Raw genomic sequence first — 17,970 nt, 5'->3', positions numbered from 1 at the left:
CACTTAGAGGCCACACACAATACTCAGCCTCATCAGGAGCATGCCCAGGCATTGTAAGGAGGTCATAGAGGCACGTGGAGGCCACACACAATACTCAACCTCATCAGGAGCATGCCCAGGCGTTGTAGGGAGGTCATGCAGGCACATAGAGGCCACACACAATACTCAGCCTCATCAGGAGCATGCCCTGGCGTTGTAGAGAGGTCATACAGGCACGTGGAGGCCACACACAATACTCAGCCTCATCAGGAGCATACCCAGGCGTTGTAAGGAGGTCATACAGGCACGTGGAGGCCACACACAATACCCAACCTCATCCGGAGCATGCCCAGGCGTTGTAGGGAGGTCATACAGGCACGTGGAGGCCACACACAATACTCAGCCTCATCAGGAGCATGCCCAGGCGTTGTAGGGAGGTCATACAGGCACATAGAGGCCACACACAATACTCTGCCTCATCAGGAGCATGCCCAGGCGTTGTAGGGAGGTCATACAGGCACGTGGAGGCCACACACAATACTCAGCCTCATCAGGAGCATGCCCAGGCGTTGTAGGGAGGTCATACAGGCACGTGGAGGCCACACACAATACTGAGCCTCATCAGGAGCATGCCCAGGCGTTGTAGGGAGGTCATACAGGCACGTGGAGGCCACACACAATACTCAACCTCATCAGTGTAGCACCCTGAGGATTCGGCTGCTACAGGGGTATTGCACCTCAACCCAGAGGTGTGATATTCCACTCCCGGGTAAGGATGGAGTGTGGAACTGAGCTCGGTAGGCTGCATGCACTACACACATCCCATTTCCGAGGAGCAGACCGACGGTACTCCCACTTAGAAATGTGCAGGTACGACCGAGTCTGTTCCTGGCTGGAGTGGGAGGGGGGTGGTACATCCCAAGTAGTGTAGGGGCAGATAGGGGGAGCAGTCTGGGTAGTGATAGGAGCTCATTGGGTGCTGGTCACCTGAGCTCACACATAGAGGGATATATAAGGTGGGCACCAACTAGAATCAGGGTCAGTCTGTCAGAATCAGGAAGAGGAGCAGAGCAGAGCCCTAGAGAGAGAGAGAGTGGAGCAGAGAAAGAGAGACCCAGAGGGGGAAGCAGAAGAGAGGACTCCAAGATCCCAAATTAAAACAACGGGTGAAGAGCCGGCATCAGGGTACCGGAACCCAAGCTGGTGGGGGCAGAAACACACCCCAGCCAGAGACCGGAGGCCGTGGGCAGCGTCTGCCACGGCCACCCATCACATCCACCCCGAAGGCACACCACATGAAGGGTCAGGGAACCCAGGGCCAAGGGTGTCCCAACAGAAGGCCCGAGGGAGCTGGACCTGGGTGGATCACTAGTGGGGACGGCCAGAGAAAGGACAGAAGGAGAGCTCAGGGTCACGCTCCGGACTCGCTTGGGGGTTGGCTGGATCCAGGACCTGGTGGACGCAGCACGGCTCGGGTGGTCACTAGCAGCTGGAGTGACCGGAACATCAGCAGTGAGTAAATACCCTAAACTGCACAACCCGACTCTGTCTTCCTTTAACATCTATGCTGCACCACCACAACCCCCATCCTCTGCACCTGACCCCCTGAGGCTATACCCCACCCGTTGGGGGTTATACCATCAAAAGCTGCACCTACACCATCAGCCTCAGCGGACCCTGCTGCAGCGGCGGCCATAGTGACCGCAATACAACGGGTGGCGTAGTCGACACAAAAGAACTTTAGTAACATCTGTAGAACTGCCACATCACACTGAGCTTGACGCCCTGGGCACGGGGCCGGGTCACAGCCGCTCGGAGACTACAACCCCCCATCTGATCCGGTGCCGGGTATTCCCCTCAAAAAGGAATATGTCCCAGGGGGCGCGTCAACTTTGGCGTAGTCGGCAGGATTACGTGCCCGCAACACCCGGGTACTGCGTGCCTGAAGAAAAGTGCAAGTTTACCTCAGAAAGAAGTCTCCCGCCGGTTCCGGAGGGTCCACGCCATCGGACTCCATCACCAGTCGTTTCCCGCCGATTGTCCGCCATTTCCAGCTTGTTCCCGCCATCTGCAGAGTTTCCCGCCACTGGGCGACGCTTCCCGCCAAAACCGCAGATTTCCCGCCTTGGAAGAGCAGCGGACGCCATTATGGGCGTGCCAAAGGAGGGCAAGAGGCCACCTCCCATCGTGGGCCGGGACAGAAAATGGCGCCAAAAGTGGAAACCGCCCCCACCAACAGAGACTGTGATGTTGGAGGTGTCTGTCAGCGTGAAAGAACTACCCCTGGAGCTGACAGTCACCGAGTTGCCCCGGGACCGCCCTCGAGGTGGGAGGAGACGAAAGAGAAGAGAAAAGATGGGTGCCGCTTGGAGCAGTCTGGAGCGAGCGGACCCGGAGGCAAGAGGTCTAACGAGGAGTAGCGGAGGAGCTCACCCGGAGATGGAGAGAAAGCAGAACAGCACCGGCCCGCTGGCCAGGAGTCTGCTAGAGACCGAGGAAGGAGGGCAGAGCAGCACCGGCCCGCTGGCCAGGAGCCTGCCGGAAGAAGAGCAGAGCAGCACCGACCCGATGGTCAGGAGCCTGCTAGAGTCCACAACCCCGCTAGGTCTAGCGGAGATCTTAGCGCAGCTCCCCCGAGACCGGGAGTGTGCACAAACTGCCTTGGAGGGCCTCGCAAGGAGGATGGCCCGGGTACAGCGAGAGATACTGGCGGAGTGGAGCCGGGAGATGGCCCAGCAAGCTGGAACCCGTCCACGGAGCATGCTCCCCTGGGAGAGGACACCAACTGCCTCTACGGATGACGCGGGAGGACCCAAGGTCGGAGACGGCGCTGAGAAGGGAGCCGAACGTATGAAGGCAGGTAAAGGGGACGCTTATACCCCATACCGAGAGACCGCCCACCTGCCCCGGTTCCCCGTCGCAGAGCCCGAAAGTCCCCCGTCCGTGCCAGTAACCGCCATGTCACCGCTAATGACTAGGCCCCGACCAGAAGCCGCCGCCGCGACCCCTGTGACGTCACACGCACCGACCCGGAGCGTGACCAAGCAGGAAGAGCCTCCGGCCTGGTCGCAAGGCCCGGTACTCCCGGGCCCCGCATCACCAACAGCGCCCCCTACCTCCGCGGAGCCTGCGGCCTGGCCGCAAGGCCAGGTAGCCCAGGGCGCCGCCGTCCTAACGGTGCCCTTCACCTTCCAGGTGCCCCAGGCCTGGCCGCAAGGCCTGGGCAACCCGGGCGCCACCACCACCGCGCCCGCACCCGTAAAACCAAGGGTGCCGAGTTTGGGAAAGGACCTCTTCAGCCAGCTCACATGGCCGGACGGGCGGCCCTTTATCTGGCCCGAGGAGTTTTGTGAGCTGGAGCGGCAACAAAGACTAGGGCCCTTGTGTGAGCCCCTGATCCCGGCTCCGAAGCCCGTGACTCGGGTCTCGCCTCCTTTAGAAGAAGCCCAATTCGTGTGGGACCCCACGGGAGAAGATTTGATGGGGTTCACCGGAGAAACTCGGGCAGTCGCCGCTGAGCGTACTGAGTGTTGTCGTCAGCAGCTAGCAGAGTTTGCGAGAGAACGGGAGGAGAGGCGGGTCAGAGAACAACAGGCCCAAATCCGGAGCGCGGAGCAGAAGAGCCGGACTAGGAGGAACCCCCGTGCAGCGCACTGTCCCCGCACCATCGGGACGGTGATAAAGTTCAACCCGCAGCATGGGTGGGGCTTTATTCGGGACCGTAACAACCGCGGTGACGTTTTTGTGACCCGCAGAGACGTCGAGTCCCACCTGCCGGAAGGTCACAAAGGCCGTGACCTCTACGTAGGAGACGAGGTCACTTTCACCCGGCACAAGTGTGCCAAAGGACCTTACGCCCTCCACGTACACCGCTTGACGGAGGAGGAGTTGCGGTACGGGGAGGAGGAGCCAGAGGACCCGGACGGGTCTGAAGCAACACCATATCACCAAGAAAAAGCAGGAGGGAGCCGTCGTTGAGGAAGGGAGTAGAGACTGTATATAGTTGCCCGTCGGGGCACAGTGAACCGTTGCTGCTAAAATAGTCCCCGTTGGGACCAGTGAACTGTTTACCCGTTAACCCCTTCATCCTACAGGCTGAGGACTGTGAGCAGCCATTCCCTTCCCTCTACCTGGCCGAGGACTGAGAGCGGCCAACTTCCCCTGTATATAGTTGCACTTCCTAAAGCGCCCCCTACCGGTTTTATAGAAAACCAGTTTTTCAAAGAGACTGTCGCACTTTTCCCGGACACACGTTGCACAGTGTCTGGAGGAGGAACCAGAAACAAGAGACGACGAGAATGTTATATGAAAAGTTTTATATATATATAATGTTTTATATGTTTTCTATGTTTATAAAAAAATTTGTATGTTTTGGTGTTTATGTCTTACAGCCCGAGGACGTGCTGTGATTTACCAGGGGGGAATGTAGCACCCTGAGGATTCGGCTGCTACAGGGGTATTGCACCTCAACCCAGAGGTGTGATATTCCACTCCCGGGTAAGGATGGAGTGTGGAACTGAGCTCGGTAGGCTGCATGCACTACACACATCCCATTTCCGAGGAGCAGACCGACGGTACTCCCACTTAGAAATGTGCAGGTACGACCGAGTCTGTTCCTGGCTGGAGTGGGAGGGGGGTGGTACATCCCAAGTAGTGTAGGGGCAGATAGGGGGAGCAGTCTGGGTAGTGATAGGAGCTCATTGGGTGCTGGTCACCTGAGCTCACACATAGAGGGATATATAAGGTGGGCACCAACTAGAATCAGGGTCAGTCTGTCAGAATCAGGAAGAGGAGCAGAGCAGAGCCCTAGAGAGAGAGAGAGTGGAGCAGAGAAAGAGAGACCCAGAGGGGGAAGCAGAAGAGAGGACTCCAAGATCCCAAATTAAAACAACGGGTGAAGAGCCGGCATCAGGGTACCGGAACCCAAGCTGGTGGGGGCAGAAACACACCCCAGCCAGAGACCGGAGGCCGTGGGCAGCGTCTGCCACGGCCACCCATCACATCCACCCCGAAGGCACACCACATGAAGGGTCAGGGAACCCAGGGCCAAGGGTGTCCCAACAGAAGGCCCGAGGGAGCTGGACCTGGGTGGATCACTAGTGGGGACGGCCAGAGAAAGGACAGAAGGAGAGCTCAGGGTCACGCTCCGGACTCGCTTGGGGGTTGGCTGGATCCAGGACCTGGTGGACGCAGCACGGCTCGGGTGGTCACTAGCAGCTGGAGTGACCGGAACATCAGCAGTGAGTAAATACCCTAAACTGCACAACCCGACTCTGTCTTCCTTTAACATCTATGCTGCACCACCACAACCCCCATCCTCTGCACCTGACCCCCTGAGGCTATACCCCACCCGTTGGGGGTTATACCATCAAAAGCTGCACCTACACCATCAGCCTCAGCGGACCCTGCTGCAGCGGCGGCCATAGTGACCGCAATACAACGGGTGGCGTAGTCGACACAAAAGAACTTTAGTAACATCTGTAGAACTGCCACATCACACTGAGCTTGACGCCCTGGGCACGGGGCCGGGTCACAGCCGCTCGGAGACTACAACCCCCCATCTGATCCGGTGCCGGGTATTCCACTCAAAAAGGAATATGTCCCAGGGGGCGCGTTTCAATCAGGAGCATGCCGAGGCGTTGTAGGGAAGTCATACAGGCACGTGGAGGCCACACACAATACTTAGCCTCATCAGGAGCATGCCCAGGCGTTGTAGGGAGGTCATACAGGCACGTGGAGGCCACACACAATACTCAGCCTCATCAGGAGCATGCCCAGGCATTGTAGGGAGGTCATACAGGCACGTGGAGGCCACACACAATACTGAGCCTCATCAGGAGCATGCCCAGGCATTGTAGGGAGGTTATACAGGCACGTGGAGGCCACACACAATACTCAGCCTCATCAGGAGCATGCCCAGGCATTGTAGGGAGGTCATACAGGCACGTGGAGGCCACACACAATACTGAGCCTCATCAGGAGCATGCCCAGGCATTGTAGGGAGGTTATACAGGCACGTGGAGGCCACACACAATACTCAGCCTCATCAGGAGCATGCCCAGGCATTGTAGGGAGGTCATACAGGCACGTGGAGGCCACACACAATACTGAGCCTCCTCAGGAGCATGCCCAGGCATTGTAGGGAGGTTATACAGGCACGTGGAGGCCACACACAATACTCAGCCTCATCAGGAGCATGCCCAGGCATTGTAGGGAGGTTATACAGGCACGTGGAGGCCACACACAATACTCAGCCTCATCAGGAGCATGCCCAGGTGTTGTAGGGAGGTCATACAGGCACGTGGAGGCCACACACAATACTGAGCCTCCTCAGGAGCATGCCCAGGCATTGTAGGGAGGTCATACAGGCACGTGGAGGCCACACACAATACTGAGCCTCATCAGGAGCATGCCCAGGCATTGTAGGGAGGTTATACAGGCACGTGGAGGCCACACACAATACTCAGCCTCATCAGGAGCATGCCCAGGCATTGTAGGGAGGTCATACAGGCACGTGGAGGCCACACACAATACTGAGCCTCATCAGGAGCATGCCCAGGCGTTGTAGGGAGGTCATACAGGCACATGGAGGCCACACACAATACTTAGCCTCATCAGGAGCATGCCCAGGCATTGTAGGGAGGTCATACAGGCAAGTGGAGGCCACACACAATACTGAGCCTCATCAGGAGCACGCCCAGGCATTGTAGGGAGGTCATACAGGCACATGGAGGTCACATACAATACTCAGCCTCATCAGGAGCATGCCCAGGCATTGTAGGGAGGTCATACAGGCACGTAGAGGCCACACACAATACTCAGGCTCATCAGGAGCATGCCCAGGCGTTGTATGGAGGTCATACAGGCACGTGGAGGCCACACACAATACTCAGCCTCATCAGGAGCATGCCCAGGCATTGTAGGGAGGTCATACAGGCACATAGAGGCCACACACAATACTCAGCCTCATCAGGAGCATGCCCGGGCGTTGTAAGGAGGTCATACAGGCACGTGGAGGCCACACACAATACTCAACCTCATCAGGAGCATGCCGAGGCGTTGTAGGGAGGTCATACAGGCACGTGGAGGCCACACACAATACTTAGCCTCATCAGGAGCATGCCCAGGCGTTGTAGGGAGGTCATACAGGCACGTGGAGGCCACACACAATACTCAGCCTCATCAGGAGCATGCCCAGGCATTGTAGGGAGGTCATACAGGCACGTGGAGGCCACACACAATACTGAGCCTCATCAGGAGCATGCCCAGGCATTGTAGGGAGGTTATACAGGCACGTGGAGGCCACACACAATTCTCAGCCTCATCAGGAGCATGCCCAGGCATTGTAGGGAGGTCATACAGGCACGTGGAGGCCACACACAATACTGAGCCTCAGCAGGAGCATGCCCAGGCGTTGTAGGGAGGTCATACAGGCACGTGGAGGCCACACACAATACTCAGCCTCATCAGGAGCATGCCCAGGCATTGTAGGGAGGTCATACAGGCAAGTGGAGGCCACACACAATACTGAGCCTCATCAGGAGCACGCCCAGGCATTGTAGGGAGGTCATACAGGCACATGGAGGTCACATACAATACTCAGCCTCATCAGGAGCATGCCCAGGCATTGTAGGGAGGTCATACAGGCACGTCGAGGCCACACACAATACTCAGCCTCATCAGGAGCATGCCCTGGCGTTGTAGGGAGGTCATACAGGCACGTGGAGTCCACACACAATACTCAGCCTCATCAGGAGCATGCCCAGGCATTGTAGGGAGGTCATACAGGCAAGTGGAGGCCACACACAATACTGAGCCTCATCAGGAGCACGCCCAGGCATTGTAGGGAGGTCATACAGGCACATGGAGGTCACATACAATACTCAGCCTCATCAGGAGCATGCCCAGGCATTGTAGGGAGGTCATACAGGCACGTCGAGGCCACACACAATACTCAGCCTCATCAGGAGCATGCCCAGGCGTTGTAGGGAGGTCATACAGGCACGTGGAGGCGAGACACAATACTGAGCCTCATCAGAAGCATGCCCACGCGTTGTAGGGGGGTCATATAGGCACGTAGAGGCCACACACAATACTCAGGCTCATCAGGAGCATGCCCAGGCGTTGTATGGAGGTCATACAGGCACGTGGAGGCCACACACAATACTCAGCCTCATCAGGAGCATGCCCAGGCATTGTAGGGAGGTCATACAGGCACATAGAGGCCACACACAATACTCAGCCTCATCAGGAGCATGCCCGTGCGTTGTAAGGAGGTCATACAGGCACGTGGAGGCCACACACAATGCTCAGCCTCATCAGGAGCATGCCCAGGCATTGTAGGGAGGTCATACAGGCACGTGGAGGCCACACACAATACTCAGCCTCATCAGGAGCATGCCCAGGCATTGTAAGGAGGTCATAGAGGCACGTGGAGGCCACACACAATACTCAACCTTATCAGGAGCATGCCCAGGCGTTGTAGGGAGGTCATACAGGCACATAGAGGCCACACACAATACTCAGCCTCATCAGGAGCATGCCCAGGCGTTGTAGGGAGGTCATACAGACACGTGGAGGCCACACACAATACTCAGCCTCATCAGGAGCATGCCCAGGCATTGTAGGGAGGTCATACAGGCACGTGGAGGCCACACACAATACTCAACCTCATCAGGAGCATGCCCAGGCATTGTAGGGAGGTCATACAGGCACATAGAGGCCACACACAATACTCAGCCTCATCAGGAGCATGCCCAGGCGTTGTAGGGAGGTCATACAGACACGTGGAGGCCACACACAATACTCAGCCTCATCAGGAGCATACCCAGGCGTTGTAAGGAGGTCATACAGGCACGTGGAGGCCACACACAATACTCAGCCTCATCAGGAGCATGCCCAGGCGTTGTAGGGAGGTCATACAGGCATGTGGAGGCCACACACAATACTCAGCCTCATCAGGAGCATGCCCAGGCGTTGTAGGGAGGTCATACAGGCACGTGGAGGCCACACACAATACTCAACCTCATCAGGAGCATGCCCAGGCATTGTAGGGAGGTCATACAGGCACATAGAGGCCACACACAATACTCAGCCTCATCAGGAGCATGCCCAGGCGTTGTAGGGAGGTCATACAGGCACGTGGAGGCCACACACAATACTCAGCCTCATTGTGACTTGTTTTAAGGACATTACATCAAAGTTGGATCAGCCTGTAGTGTGTTTTTCCACTTTAATTTTGGGGGTGACTCCATATCCAGGCCTCCATTGGTTAATAAATGTGATTTCCATTGATGATTTTTGTGTGATTTTGTTGTCGGCACATTCAGCTTTCTACAGAACAAAGTATTCAATGAGAAGATTTCATCATTCACATCTAGGAGGGGGGATTTCAGTGTTCCCTTTATTTTTTTGAGCAGTGTATTATGGGGGACAGTGTTTCTCTGGTTTGGAGAACTGTCCAAATGTTATTTAGATGGACGAAAATTAAAAAAAAGCATTAAAAGCGTTAAGTTCATGAAAACATAAAGCAAAAGGCAAGGAGTGAATGAGTTATGCTCCAAAGTGGAGGTAACAAGAGGATTCGTTGTAAGAAGTAAGTTCAAGAGTTAGTGAAGGAGAAGCTCCAGTCTCCAAGGTGCCATATCCTTTCCTGAACCAATAATTAGGACCAGTCGTTGGCTTGGAAGAAGCAGCTAGAGGCGACTGTAGCGATATAGAATTTGTCCATCACCCTCAGCCATTGTCCCCCTTAAAATGAGGGACAGAAAGGATTTGGGATGGCTGCTTAGTTCCCTTGTTATTCAGTTGTTGCCACACTTGAAGAGAAGGAAGATCCTGTCTGGGTGGTACCCAGTTCCTAACCTTGGACACAAGGGTAGATACATTTTGTAGAACGTAGTAGATCCTCAAAGGAGCGAAAAGTAACAGATGTGCAACCTGTGTGTCCTGTGAGTGCAATGTGTATCTGTAGATAATTTGGTGGTCCCTCAGGATTGTTGGAAGGGGTCTACAGTGCCTCCACTTTGGTAGCCTGATCCATGATGGATCAGGGTACAACTGTACTTGGGGGTTCATCAAAATTATAGGAGCACTGAGTTTGTGCCTTTTCCATGGTGGCCTCTTTTATTTAAAATTGTTTAAAAATATCTGGTCCCAGGGGTGAAAGGACATCCATTAAGCCCACATATCCACCATGGTAGGAGGTCTTGGGGGCCACAGTTGTTTTTGTAATTGTGAAAAATATATTCTGGTAACATTATGGTCTTCAAAGGCAGCAATATGTTATCTAGTGGAGCCACAAGGAAACTCATTAGTGAGGGTCCTCAAGTTATCTTAAGTTGCAAAGCGGAGCATACAGTGCTGTTCACCATTATTGGAACCCCTTCATTGTTTTTCATAGACTGTACAATATCTTCAGAAATAAATGAAAAATGTACCAAAGTTATATCCTCAGGATTTTTTAATTAGTGGTCCAAAGTAATACAACAATAAAACGTTGTTTTTCAACTTCCATGTTGCAATTTAAAAGAAGAAACAGGATAAACAGCATGAGCAGCAATAAAAGCCCCCCTAATTAATACTTGGTTGCACACCCTTTGGCATTGATGACATTTGTTGTAGCCATTAGTGATGAGCGAGCACTAAAATGCTTGGGTACTCGTTGCTCGGGTCGAGCACATTGGAATACTCGGGTGCTCGGACCGAGTAATGAGCCCAATGAGTCTATGGGAAACTCAAGCATTTTTCAGGCGGCCCCCCGGTGGTCTTCAGAGGGCCTAAAAATTGCCCAAATCAATGGGAACAATACTCAAATGACATGGGAACAGCATGGGGAAGACCCCTGGAAGCATCTCTGACTCCCAGGTCACTGCTGTCAACAACGTTGTCAGAGGTATTACGCCACTTTTACGGACTCACAATAAAAAATACAAAAACTAAACCTAAATGGATTTTACTGGGAAATTTGTTAAGGAACATCCTTTCCAGGGTAATGACTTGTATAGAAGGCAAAATAACTAAACAAAACCAAAAATACTCCTCCACACCTTTGGCTATGTTCACACGTAGCGTTTTTGATGTGTTTTTTCACTTTTGTATTGCTTTCAACCAAGACAAATGCATTCACCGGGAAATGTAATTTTATCATTTTATAACCTTATCTGGCCATGTGGTGTGTGACACATCATCAGACACATCCTGTTTTATTTATGATGGAGGGACAATGAAAGTCACAAAGACTATTTTTTTACTATCCTTAAAGGGCCAGCAGTCGGCTATACTTTGTTGTTCCCATTATTAACGAGTGGGTCTCCTATGCTGTTATTCCGTATGCAGTGACTGCAACGGCTGCCAAAAATTTGGAGGAACTCCAATGCCCCTTACAAGAGACATAGCGGTCAGAAGACCTTCTGCAAAAAGTGCTACCACTCTTAGGAAGTGGGTCTCCCATACTGTTTGCCTATGCAGTGAAGCATCGGCTGCCAAAAATTTGGAGAAACTCCAATGTCCCTTGCAAGAGACGTAGATATGTTGATATGGTACTTATGGTGGTGATATGGTGGTGGAGGATGACGATGCGGAGAAGGAGGAGAACAAGAGCAAAGAGACAAAATCAGGAAACGTATACCCATGTCAGGGTGTGAAGACAGAGGTGCATGGGAATAGAGTTAGACCTCCCAAAAAAAGACACGGTATTTGAGTTTATATTACGCTGCTATCATTCGGTGGTGTTGAGAAGTCTGGCCCAATCCAGCCTTTGTTCATTTTTATATGAGTCAGCCTGTCAGCATTTTCAGTTGACAGGCGGATGCGCTTATCAGTTATAATTCCACCAGCGGCACTAAAAACCCGCTCTGATAAAACGCTGGCGGCAGGGCATAGAGAGACAGGGCATAGAGAGACAAGGCATAGAGAGACAGTTCATTTCACGTATCCAGCTTGGATACCCAATAATTATAAGGCACAGAGGAATTACGGAGGATGTTGGTATGGTCAGCAAGGTACTCACTCAGCATCTTCCGCAACTTTTCCATCCTTGAGAGAGTACCCCACCCATCAGGGCTTGTGCGATGGGAGTGTCTGAGAAAACTGTCCCAAAACTTTAACAGTGTTCCTCTGCCTCTGCTCGATTGCATTTGTATCTCTCTCACCTGTACTCCTTGGTTGTCAAACAAACTGTGACCTCTGCCGCCAGCATTTTCAGATTGGAATTTTTTTTAATAATTCCGCAACAAGGGCCTTCTCGTACTGCACCATTTTATTAGGCTTGTCCTGCAAGGGAATAAGGGACAGAAAGTTCTCCTTGTAGCGTGGGGCTAGAAGTGTCACCAAACAATAATGAATGTCTCCCAAAAATTTGGACAATGCGAGGGTCACGGGAAAGGCAGTGTAACATAACTCAGCCATGTGTGCCAGACTGCAAAGAGGCAAGACTTCCGTGTCCTCACCACAAGGACGACCGACCATGCTCTCCTCCTCATCCTCTTCCTCCTCCTCCCTGTCCTCAGGCCATCCACGCTGAACAGACGGTATGACAGTTGTGCCAGTAGTACTGTCTATAGCACAGGAAGCTACATTCTGTTCTTCTTCCTTCTCCTCCTCTTCCACATTGTCACCCAATCCATGTTGGGATGAGATGAGGCTGGGCTGTGTGGAATCACCCTGTATGGTTCCTTGCTCCATCTCATTGTGCTCCGCCTGCAATGCATCCTCTTTAATTGTGAGCAGAGAGCGTTCCAGAAGACAGAGAAGCAGGATGGTGATGCTAATTATGGCGTCATCGATGCTCACCATCTTGGTGGAGTCCTCAAAGTTTTGGATAATGGTACATATCTCTGATATCCATGTCCACTCCTGAGGTCTTATGTGTTGAGTCTGACCTGAATACCGATGGCCTTGTTGATGCTGGTCGTCAACAACTGCCCTCTTCCGCTCACAAATCCTTCCCAACATCTGCAATGTGTAGTTCCAACACATGGGGACATCGCAGATCAGTCGGTGAGCTGGAAGCTGCAAACGCTGCTAAAGCACAGCAAGAGAGGCCGAAGCTGTAGCTGACTTTCTAAAATGGGCACACAGGTGGCGTACTTTGACAAGCAGATCCGATGGGTAGGTTTTGATAAACCGCTGAACCACGAGGTTAAGCACATGGGCCAGGCATAGTACGTGCGTGAGCTCGCCTCAGAGCCACCACCAGATTCCGGCCATTGTCACACACAACCATGCCTGGCTGTAGGTTCAGCGGTGTCAGCCACAGATCTGCCTGCTGTTTCAGAGCTGTCGACAACTCTTCAGCATTAGGTTTGTCACCTAAGCATATTAGCTTCAGCACGGCCTGTTTCCGCTTGGCCGAGGCAGTGCTGCCGTGCTTCCAGCTTGCGACTGATGTGGTCATTTTGGAGATGGAGGCTGAAGAGGAAGAGGAGGAGGTGCAGGAGCTATAGAATGTGGGGGCAACCCTGATGGACCCAGGGCCCGCAATCCTTGGCGCCGAAGGACATTTCCTGTCCCAAGGTCCGATTGGGTCCTGGCTTCCACTATATTAACCCAGTGTGCCATCAGCGAGATGTACCATCCTCGCCCACAAGCACTTGTCAACGTGTCCGTGATTAGGTGGACTTTCCCGGTAACTGCGTTGTTGAGGGCACATCTAATGTTGTGGGACACGTGCTTGTGTGATGCGGGGATGGCACACTGGGAGAAATAGTGGTGATTGGGCACCGAGTACCGAGGGATGGCCGCCGCCAACAGGTTGCGTAAATATTCCGTCTCCATGAGCCTAAAAGGCAACATTTCGAGCACAAATATTCACGAAATGTGTGAATTTAGTAGTGTGGCCTGTGGCGCATTGGCTGCGTACTTGCTCTTGCATTCCAAGGATTGCGGTGGGGACAAATGTGCGCTGCGCTGAGACAAGGGCGTGCCTGCTGATGGTGCTAGTTGAGAGTGAGCAACGACAAGTGCAGGGCGGGAGTCATCTTGGCATGCGCCATGGACAGGGGATTGGTGTGCACGCACAACAGCGGAACAAACAGAGGTGTCACCTGCAGACACTGTTGCTGGACCCTCGGGTTCAGCCCACTTAGTCGGGTGCTTTGCTGTCATGTGCCTTATCATGCTGATTTTGGTCAGGCTGTTAGTTTTGCTACCCTGCTGATGCTGGCCTGGCAGGTGGTGCACATGGCCTTTTTGGGGTTATCTGCAGAGTCTTTAAAAAATAATCAGACTCGGGAAGACCTAACAGTTGTACTGGCAACTTCTATCATGTTGGCGTTACAAGGAACGCTTTCCTGCCTCGTGTCTGCGGCCACCATGCTGATTCTTCCTGCCTGTAGTGGTCCTACGCCTTCCTCCCCCTGTGTGCTGCTGTCCTTGCTCTGTATGTCCACCTGCCATGTTGGGTCAGTTACTATATCATCCACCACCTTGTCTTCCACTTCCGCACACTGGTCCTCCTCCTGATTTTCTGGCAATTGTGTCTCATCATCATCATTCTCCACCTCGTGCAACAGTAATTGCACTTTCCCACCATCGCCTTCATGTGACTGTGGCTGCTCCAATATTTGGGCATCGCTACACGCATTCTCCTCTTGACTCGCTTGAAGCTGGCCGGGCGAGAGGCCCTAATCTACAATTGGAAAAGTAAACAGCTCTCCTGAGTGTCCAGGTGTGGGATTAGTGTCTCCAGGCACTCAGCATGGTGGGAGGAAGGAGGATCAGCGTGAGGAATATGTGGTCCAGACTCACGGTGTCAGGCAAAATGTATTTTTGGTCCTAGTTTTAAAAAATGAGAGCTGTCTCAAATTTCCACCCCCCCTGTCCATTTGTAAGACATAGAACTGCAGTGCTTGCCCCCACCCTAAGAATTTTTATTACCGTCGTAAACCCTCAGCGTAGAGCAGCGTCTAGTTTAAACTGGTCTCTCCCTCCAATTCTATTGTTTAGCTGGACAAACGTTTAATGTCAATTTTAATAATGCACAGGACTGTCACTAACCCAGGGACCACATTTTTGGAATGCTCACATTTTCCTGGTTACAATGATATATTTTTCATAACTGGGAAACCCCCAGAAATCAAGGAAATGGTTTCTTAGCGTCGGAGCATCATATAAATGTCATGTTTAATATCCATCTGCATGAAAATTAGCGACGGCCAACTTGATGTCTCCATCTTGAATGTGGGACCCCCCCACACCAAGATATGGAATATGAAGGATGATTAGGTCTTATGCAGCTGGGTGGTTTCACAAAACCGAGCCCCCGTGTGAGGTAAACAATATGGGTGTTTCCTAATCGTTTGGCCCCTTTAGTAAAAACCAGAATGGGCATTTTTCAAGCCATTCTTCTCATGGATGTCAGACGCATGCACACCACGCTGCGTAGAAGAATCACCTCTAATTTCTGGGGAGCCGTCCCCCCCACAGAATCTGAGACCATCACCTTGTGAAGCAGGTTTTGCTATTACTTATCTCTTTTATTTTAATAACTGTTTATGCATATATGTAAATTGTCTCTTTTATAATATCTTGTATATATTTTGTAAACACTGCCCCCCTTTTGGGAGTAAATCATTAATTATTTACCAGTTTCGTTCTTCTTGTCCTATGTCGAGCAAACACGTTCCTCACCCGCTAATTCACGTTACCTACCAGGTACCCGATCCACCTGTTAATCGATCGGTGGTGGCAGTATACCAGTATTTATGTGATATTGTGGTTTGAGGGTGGCTGGTCGGAGGTATATATACGTTCCTGGAAGGAACTGGTGGTATATATACGTCCTGTCACATCACGTGCCGCAATAGTCGACATAAATTAGAGCAGCTGCGCACGTGCTTATCCTCAGTCAATACCGTGTTTGACCAGCAGGATAAGGGGGCGCCAGAGAGCTGCAAGGTCTGACCCAAAAGTGGGTGTTGTTTCCTGACACACGGCTACAGAGATTTGACCATGTGGAAGACAGTGTGGTGGTGGCTAAGTGACTGGAAGCATCATCTGCTATCCAACTAATATCCTTTTGACACTGCTCTGTGTTCAATAGTGATGTTCTGTGATCCCCTATTAATTGGGACAGGAAGGTCGAGCGACAAAATGTGGGTGTTTGTTGTGGCACAATTTCAGCTTGCCCACAGCCATGTCCTCGGCCGCGGCATCTGCATGCAACATCACCATCACATCCATTTCTCCTCCCTTGCCACTCACCTTGCCCATTTATAATGGAGGACAATTTTTTCCACGTTCACAAGAAATGGCTGATTTTTTTAACGCAGTTATATGTGATATGTCTGACAGAGAACCACAATTTTAAATAGCAGGCCTGAAATTTACTAATACTATCCTTCACAGACACCTAGTGTGAATAGCTTGATAGACATACTGCAAAAGGATGGAAACAGAGGCCAATATTTTCCACGTTCAGTTTAAATTTCTGGATTTTTATCTCTGAAATATGGAACAGATCTGGCTGTATTCTGCAGTGAGAACAAGCAAATGGAGCAGAAAAATGGTGTACTCTGGATTGCTTTTTAAGCAAATAACCAAGATTAAGATCAAAAAATGTTTTCCCTGGCCCCTGATATCTGGGGCTATGTCTACAAATATCTGTAAGAACAGCAGCAGCAGGAACCTTTAATGGACCCTCTTGCACTATATGCACTGCAGTCTGCCACATAGGCTGCCTACCTGCCTAACTCCTGCTATTACCACTGAATATATGAGCTGGATTAGTCCTCAGAAGGACTGTTATTTCAGTTGGATATATATATATTTGTTGTGGAATACCTATACTAACTATGAAGAAGCAAATCTCTCCCTAACACAGCAGCAGCTCTCCCTACTCTGAATGATTCCGGGGTAGACTGTGATGAGCATGGCGCCACCTGGCCTTATATACGCCTGATGATGCTGTGTGACCAGCCAATCACTGTAATGCTACAAACAACATGGCTACAGCATTACAATGCATGGAAGGCAATCCCTGCATGTTCATTAGTGCTCTAAAGAGCGCCAAACAAGCAGGGAGAGGACCCGAGTTCCCGACCGAGCAACCCGGAAATACTCGCCGAGCTCATCAAGCACAGTGATGCTCATGCGAGTACCGAGCAGTGACGAGCACATTCGCTCATCACTAGTAGCCATCTATAAGCTTCTTGCACTTCTCAGCTGGAGTTTTCTCCCATCATCCTTTGCAGTTTGTTCAAGCTCTTGAATGTTTGCTGGTTCTTTTTTCCCAATGGCAGATTCAGCTCACCCCAAAGATTTTCAATGGGATTCAGGTCAGGACTCATTACTGACCATTTTAAAACAGTCCATTTTTAATTTTTCAACCATTCCTATGTAATTTTGATGTGTGCTTTCGGTCATTGTCTTGCTTGATCTTTGGATCAAACCAAGTTTTCTTACACTGGGTAGGACATTTCGCTCTAAAATCTCTTGATAATTCTCTGATTTCATGATTTCTGCGATACAGTCAAGACGTCCAGTACCAGACGCAGCAAAGCAAACCCATAGCATTATGGATCCTCTACAATGCTTAACTGTTGGTAAGGTGTTCTTTTCCTTATAAGCTTCATTTCGCCATCTGTAAATAAACTGTTTTGCATTGCCAAAAAAGGTCTATTTTTGTTTCATCTGTCCACAGATCATTGTCCCAGAAGGATTGTGGCTTGTCAAGGTACTCTTTGGCAAAGATCAGTCGTTCCTTTTTATGTCTTTTTTCTTCAGCAATGGTTTCTTACTTGTCCTTCGCCCTTAAAGCTTTGCTTGGTTTAGTGTGCGGCATACGGTACTTGTGTAAATCATGAACCCAGACTCTTCCAGGTTGGCCTTCAGGTCTTTGGATGTTTGACGTGGTGTTTTTTCCACCATTCATCCCAACCTTCGAAGACTTCTCTTGTCAATTTTCCTCTTTCCCCTACATCCAGAAAGGTTCTTGACGGTTCCATGCTTGGCAAACTTCTTAATAAAATTGTGTACTGTCGAAACTAGGAT

At 51.4% G+C, this 17,970-nt stretch overlaps 1 protein-coding gene across 1 annotated transcript in view; it reads left to right on the top strand.

Moving 5' to 3' along the window:
- LOC141161281 (uncharacterized) overlaps positions 1-17,970 on the top strand; it is a 125,151-nt gene that overhangs the window by 51,975 nt on the left and 55,206 nt on the right. The gene's annotated exons all lie outside the window — the stretch shown is intronic.

Source organism: Phyllobates terribilis, unplaced genomic scaffold, assembly GCF_046119375.1.
Source record: "Phyllobates terribilis strain yellow unplaced genomic scaffold, ASM4611937v1 Scaffold_9__5_contigs__length_417890890, whole genome shotgun sequence".
In the NCBI taxonomy this organism is placed as follows: Eukaryota; Metazoa; Chordata; class Amphibia; order Anura; family Dendrobatidae; genus Phyllobates; species Phyllobates terribilis.
Note: the sequence above shows the minus strand (reverse complement) of the source record. Positions and strands in the feature narration are given on the sequence as shown.